Source organism: Panthera pardus, unplaced genomic scaffold, assembly GCF_024362965.1.
Source record: "Panthera pardus isolate Hobbes unplaced genomic scaffold, ASM2436296v1 HiC_scaffold_8, whole genome shotgun sequence".
Classification (NCBI taxonomy): domain Eukaryota; kingdom Metazoa; phylum Chordata; class Mammalia; order Carnivora; family Felidae; genus Panthera; species Panthera pardus.
In genome coordinates this window covers 105,212,955-105,219,986 of record NW_026527013.1, presented here as the reverse complement: position 1 = coordinate 105,219,986, position 7,032 = coordinate 105,212,955, and positions in this window count along the sequence as shown.

The window sequence follows — 7,032 nt, the reverse complement described above, 5'->3', positions numbered from 1 at the left end:
TACTGTTCATCTATAAATTATTCTTATCTATGAAGGATCAGTTTAAATGCCATTTCCAATAAAAGCATTCCCAGATCCCCCTATAGGATTCATCCCTCCTTCTGAAGAGCAATGGAGCTTGAAACTGCATTTTTCCTTGTATCTTGTATTAAAATTAATTACTTACAATATCTGCCTCCAGAGGCACCTGGATGGCTCAGTCAATTAAGTGTCTGATTCTTAATCTCAGCTCAGGTCATGATCTGACTGTTCTGTTCATGGGGTCGAGTCCTGCTGTCAGTACAGAGCCTGCTTGGGATTCTCTCACTTCCTCTTTCTCTGTCCCTCTCCCATTCATGCTCGCTCTTGCTCTCTCTTGGTCTCTCTCAAAATAAATAAATAAATGAATAAATAAATAAACCTAAAAAAAGACCCAAAAAACAAAATCTGCCTCAAAATTAGATTATAAAAGTGTTGAGACAAGAATTTCTAGGTTCACAAATCCTACATAGGGTTCAGCACATGTTGAGTTGAGCCATGTGAAATTGCTGTTATTCAACAATTTTTCAATCTTACAAAAATGCAAATTTTATGTGGTCCAATGATAAGAAGAATAATAGGTACTCTGTGTTAGCCAAAATCTGAAAATTGTGGATTCCGTTTTGAAAACTGTATCTAAAACCCCGAATATCTAATCATAACTTTTTCCTAATAATGGAAAACTTGTTAATAGTAATGGCAATATAAAATATAAACTTTCATTTAAATTTATCCCTCAAATATTTTCAACTGGAGAGTCACAAAATATTTTTATCTGTTTTTAATGAGCTGCTAATTAAAAAGAAATACATTTCTTTGGTTAGCCAATGTATGGAAATGCAATCTTCTTTTGCTTACATATCTGAATTTAATTTTGTAATATTAAGTATTTGAGGTAATAGATAAATAAATAGATTGATCTAGATATATATCTGACACATAAATGCTGCCAACATACAAAAAAGCATTGTAAAATAGTGTGCTATTAAGAGCACAGGGAACCACAAATTTGTGCATATTTATAAATTCATTAAAAAAATTCAGCACTTTCTTCCTGCTTGGCTTTCTCCTTCTTACTGTATTTTTCATAATTTCTCTTCTACAATGTTATATATAAAGAAATTGTTTCTTTCATAAATAAATTCATCTATCTCATATAAAATACATATATTTCAAAGAGCTAGTCAAATTGACAAACTAGAGTAAAAATAAATACAAAGCAGGAGCATTCATTAGAAAATCAACAACTTCACTCACCATTTGAAACTGAGAGTTTTTTGTAAAAATTTCTAGGGCAGTATGTCTCACAAATCTTTTCTGCAAAGCCAAGCAAGACTAAACAAACACATAGTTTATAAGGGAAACTAGCCCTTGCTTTACAAAAGAACCCGAAGTGTGTTTAAGTTTTAACCATCTGGGTTGCTAAGAAACTGAATTAATTTCCTAAAGGACTCAAGTCAGAGTAGGAAAAAAAAGTGAAAGTGGGACCTCTAATTGTTGTCTAAAACCTAGCAACAAGGCAACAACTCCCTTGCTCTTTTTTGAAAGGCTGGAAAATCAGCATATTTGGAAGCCCAATACTTAGTAAATATTGAGAGAAGAGAGAGACAAATTAATTGCACTCCAGTGCAGTTTACTAAATAATAAGTCTTTACAATTCACCTTTTGTTATTTGTTTAGTAATCTGTTTTATAAGTCAACGTGAGTTTGACACTTGATACAAACATGATTTGAGCAGTTGTTTCAACTCTCTTATTAGCTTGGGCTTAAGAAGTTTCCAGTTAGTCTCCTCAATGTTCATTTATAAGGCAAAGATTAGAAGTTCTTCCTAACTCATGACCTAACCTACTGATTTCTGTGAAATAATTTATGGAGAAAGCTGTTTTTATTAATCAAATCCTATACTTAATGGTAATAAGTGTCCAGGGAAATTTGAAAAAAAAAAATGTTATAGAAAAATTTCAAACATGTACAGAAGTAGACAATTGTGTAATGAATCACCATGGAACCATGAGTCAGCTTTAAAAAGTTTCAATTTATAACCCAAACTGATTCACATATAGCTCCAATATATCTCCTTCCATTCTGCATATTAATTTGATGTATTGCATCATTTTATCAGTGATTACATTGGAATGTTCACTCTAAAAGATAAAAAATGATTTTATTTTTAAAGCGTAAGCCCAGCACCACTACAATATCCAAAAATATGAATAGCAATTCACTGATATTGAGTATCTAGGCAAAATTCAAGTTTCCAATTAGCTTATAATTTTATTTTTACTTTTTTTTAAATTTGTTTGCTTGATTTGGACTAGATGTATACTCTCATTTAGTTTGAAATTCCCTATGATCTGAGTGTTAACTTCTCTTTCCTTCATATTTTTCTAATAGGATGTTAAATTTCCTGACCAATCACTCCTAATGGCTGGAGTCTTTTGACTATATAAACCATTATTTCATTTATAGTGAAAGTTTGCCACTGGGTGGCAGTGTGTTACTTACAATTTTATCTCCATTTATAACCTAAGCCACAAAGATCGATTTGCCTGTATTGTTTTTCCCAGTGTTCAATTTTACTGTTTTTTTTTAATTTTTATGAAAATGACAGTAGAATTGAACGTACTAAATTTTCTACAATTTTGGAAATAAAATTAACCTATCTTTATGCTACCTAATTTTCTTTCTCTTTCTTGCATAGAGATGCATGATTCTTTCTCAAAAATATATGTTCAGGTGTGTCTATTTGTGTTTAGTTTACTAATATTAGTTGCCAAAATACATACAGTGTGTCCCCAGGTTTCAAGAAAATAATAATCGGCTAGAAAACATACAACCTATGAGAATACATCACAAAACAAAGTACTAAATGTCAAGAGATCAGTCCTGACAGGTACTCTCATGAAAAACTAATAAGGATAGATCGTGGAAGTTTGAGAACATCTCCAAAGATTTCTTAGAGCAACTAAGATCAATTCTGATCCTTGTTAATAAAAAGGGGAGAAAAGGAAGGTGGTTTGGATGGGCAAACAGCATACAAACTACTAGAATTCTATTTAATGCTTTCATGAGCACCTTTCCAGAATATTCTGAGAGGGAAATATTATCTCATAGTTAAGTGTCTTGAGTTATGTATGGGACTGTCCAAAAATCTATTCTTTGGTAGATAATTTTGAGTTTATAATAAAATTTTACTGCACATGAGTATCTGTGGGCTGTCCAAGAATCTGTTGCTGGGCCTCCATAAATTTAGGGAGGTAACATGTTATGGCAAAGTAAAACCTCCACACTCTCACTTTCATGTTTCCAGGTACCAAGGAATATGCACACTTGTAAAGAAGTTACCAGAATAACATATGTTTATACAAATGAATAAAATTAAAATCCACTGGAATAATAATCTTGTCATATAACTAGTAACTGCAGTTCAAAATACACTATAAATTAAGAAGGAAGTAAAATAGGTTTTAAATTATGCTCAGAATAAGAAAATAAGAATGAGGGAATTTCTTTACTTGGGCAGGAAAAAAATTATCTTAACCGATACCATAAGGGAGCTAAACAGATTAGCTTTTATTTCATCTCCTTTCTTTATCAAAGGGAATAATTTCCACACTGAAAATAACAAACATGAATAGGAGAGAATTACAGCTTGACAGAGATGAAGAGATAATAAAATAACATAGTTATTTACATGAATTCAGGTCCATAAGACTTAAATGCATTACATTTAAGAACAATGGGAGAACTGGCAGTAGGAAATGAGGTGGCATCTTTTGAAACCTTAAGTGACAAGGTTGTATAAGAGTAGAAACTGGAAGGGTGGTGCCTGGGTGGCTCAGTTGGTTGACGACCAGCTTTGGCCCAGGTCCTGATCTCATGGTATGTGAGTTTGAGCTCCCCTCTGGGCTTTGTACAGACAGCTCAGAGCCTGGAGTCTTCTTCCGATTATGTGTCTCCCTCTCTCTCTGCCCCTCCCCCCTCCCCCGCTCTCTCTCTCAAAAATAAACATTTAAAAAATTTAAAAAAAAAAAGAGTAGATCCTGGAGATGAGACATGCCTGAGTTTACCCCCATCTCAGTAGTGCAAGGCAGGCTTCTGTGTGTTCGCCACCTGACATGTCACACGGTGTGGATTGGGGAATGGATTTTATTAGGGTAAAAACTAGACAAGCAAAGATCGGAGGAAAAGAGGACTTGAGCTTTCTGATCCCCTACTATCCTCTAGAGAGATGATGAGGGCCAGGGCCTGATCTTGGTCACTCTGCGAGTGAACATTCTGGGTGATAGGAGTTCCTCCTACTGCTCTTATCTTTTGCAGAGCAAGTCTGAGAGCAACTTCGTCAAAGGGGGTGGGGCCAGAGAAAACTGACTAACAAATTATCTGGGCACCAGCCTTACTGAATTTGGATGCCAGCTGTTCACAGGATTGTCCAGGAAAGACAGATGTTCAGCATCTGATGACTCTGGAGGTGTGTGCAAAATTGCATTCCTATTTTTTGAGAAAAATACTAAGGATCTAGTGGGAAGCTGAGATTGGAAGCAACCCCTCCTGTTAGGAGGAGGGAAGAGCCTCCCTATGCTAATTGTCTCATTTTCCAGGTAGATCAAGGTGAGCTCTCAAGGGCATTTTAAGACAGCCATGCTTGTTGTACCACAGAACCTCAGTAAACTTTAGAATAGATTTTCTAACATGATTAGTTATTGCTGTAGGGAAGTGGTGCTTTCTGATCACTACCAGAAATGAAGATACATCCATGGTAAGTTTATTTCCAACACAGGGCCATGTATGAATAAAGTAACTCTAACTATATGGGAGGCCTTCACACTGTGCTTACATTGACTGTACTACCCTAAGCCCGAGAATGCCTGGGTTGGTATTATTTATGTTCAAAGCTTGTCTGTTGATTTGTGTTTTGGTTTGTTTGTTTTCCTTTCTTCTAAAGGGCCTCTCAAATTTACTATAGTTAAAGACTTTCTCCATCAGTCATCTATGTTCAAATCACACCAATAGAAACATGATCCCTTGATGAAGTGGGAGTGATGTTTCAAAGAAGGACTTACCTGATTCCATATTTAATTACCAGGTCAAATATCTACAATACACAACAGTACCCCACAGCTGAAACGAGAACCCAGCAAGATGGCGAACACTGCCTTCCCATCCCCCTTTCTGTCATACCCCTCAGCCTCTTGATATCTTCCTTCACTCCCATCTTCAGGAGCTATTGACTTTTGTGGTTCCTCCCTCTGGTGGTTACTACTTCTTCTTTTACCACATCAGTCAACCTATTTCTTTTTATAGAGGCCAAAATTACTTTCCTACCTTTATACCAAATCAAAATACTAACCTTGTTTGTCACTCTAAACTAAAGCATACTTTACCTCTTTTCTCAAAGAATCATTATAGAATTTTAGTTCTATTTGTCCAATTTCAAAACAATAGAAAATTCTATTTAAGAAATAATCTTCATGCCTTCCACATAGTGGAAATTAAATTATTTTCTTGACTTATTAAATATCTGGACATACAAGGTCTTTGCTGTTATGCTAGACACTGTCCTCGGTGTTCTACACTTGTTAACACACTCAATCTCACAGAAAGCTTTAGAAATAGGTACTTGTATTAGCTCATTTGACAGATGAGGACACACTGAAGGAACGGGTCTAATGACTTGCTCAAGATTACACAACTAATAATCAGATGGCTCACGATGAAAACCCATCCAATTTGGCTTCAGAGGCCAGGTTCATAACCTTTACAATATACTGACTCTCAATCCGTAGTTCCCAAAGTGTGGTCCCCAACCACCAGCATGAGTACCTTTTGGAAACTTGTTAGAAATGCTGATTCTTGGGGCACCCGGGTGGCTCAGTCGGTTAAGCGTCTGATTCTTGATTTTGGCTCAGGTCATGATCTCACGGCCACAACATGGAGCCCTGCATTGGGTTCTGCGCTGGGGCCTGCTTAAGATTCTCTCTCTCTCCCTCTCCCTGTGCCCCTCCCCAGCTTGCACACGTGTGTGCCTGCTCTCTCTCTCTCTCTCTCTCTCTCTCTCAAAAGAAGAAAAAAATGCTAATCCTCAGGCTCTAACTCTAGTAAGTCAGAAACTCTGGAGGTGGGATGCAGCAAACTGTGTTTTAACAAACCCCCCAGGTGATTCAGTTGTCTGTTTAAATTTGAGAGGCTCTGCTTTAGAGAATAGTGAGGGAATTATTGGTGTAGATTCTAAAATTCCTTTCATACGGTAGCAAATCCTTGCTTTTTTAAAACATGTTTCATAACTAAAATTATTATAGAAGCTTTAACACATTATAGCACATGTAGTACAACACTCGAGAATACTGGCAGAGCTACAGAAATTTCTTAGAAAACTTAGTATATATTTGAAAAGCAAAACCAAGACTTATTAATAATTTAAAGATGGTTTAAGGAAAAAGAATTGTCATTTTATTTTACTTCCATGAGGCTAGGTATTGAAAAAAACTCTAGTAGACCATGATGGGGAAGTAAGACTTTTAAAAAGGGACATAAGCACAGACTTTGCAACTTCTTAAACTAATTAGTAAAACAAATCGCAACCACCAGGGTCTCTGAAAATGCAAATAAATTGGAAAGTTCAGAATCATCACATAGAAAACTGGGTCAATAAAACCCCATCCTTTCTAATTCCCATTAATTCCATGGAGTATCATTTCCATTGTCTTTATCACCTCTGTAAAAATATATACCCTTAGGGAAATTAGAGAACAATATTTGGCATACACTGAAAGAGCATTTATTAATGTAACTTATGTATTTTGAGCATAAAATGTTGTGTGCTCAGTGATACTGTAAGGTATCTGTTGTTATAATTTCCCTGCATTAGAAATTAAATATTTTCTTACATTCATCTTTCCCATATAACATGGCCTCATAACACAATGTTATAAGAATTCCATTAATGACTAATTCCCCTTAACTTGAAGCATGAAATTGGCTGTTATTTTCCATGTGTCAGGGAGCCTCTGTACT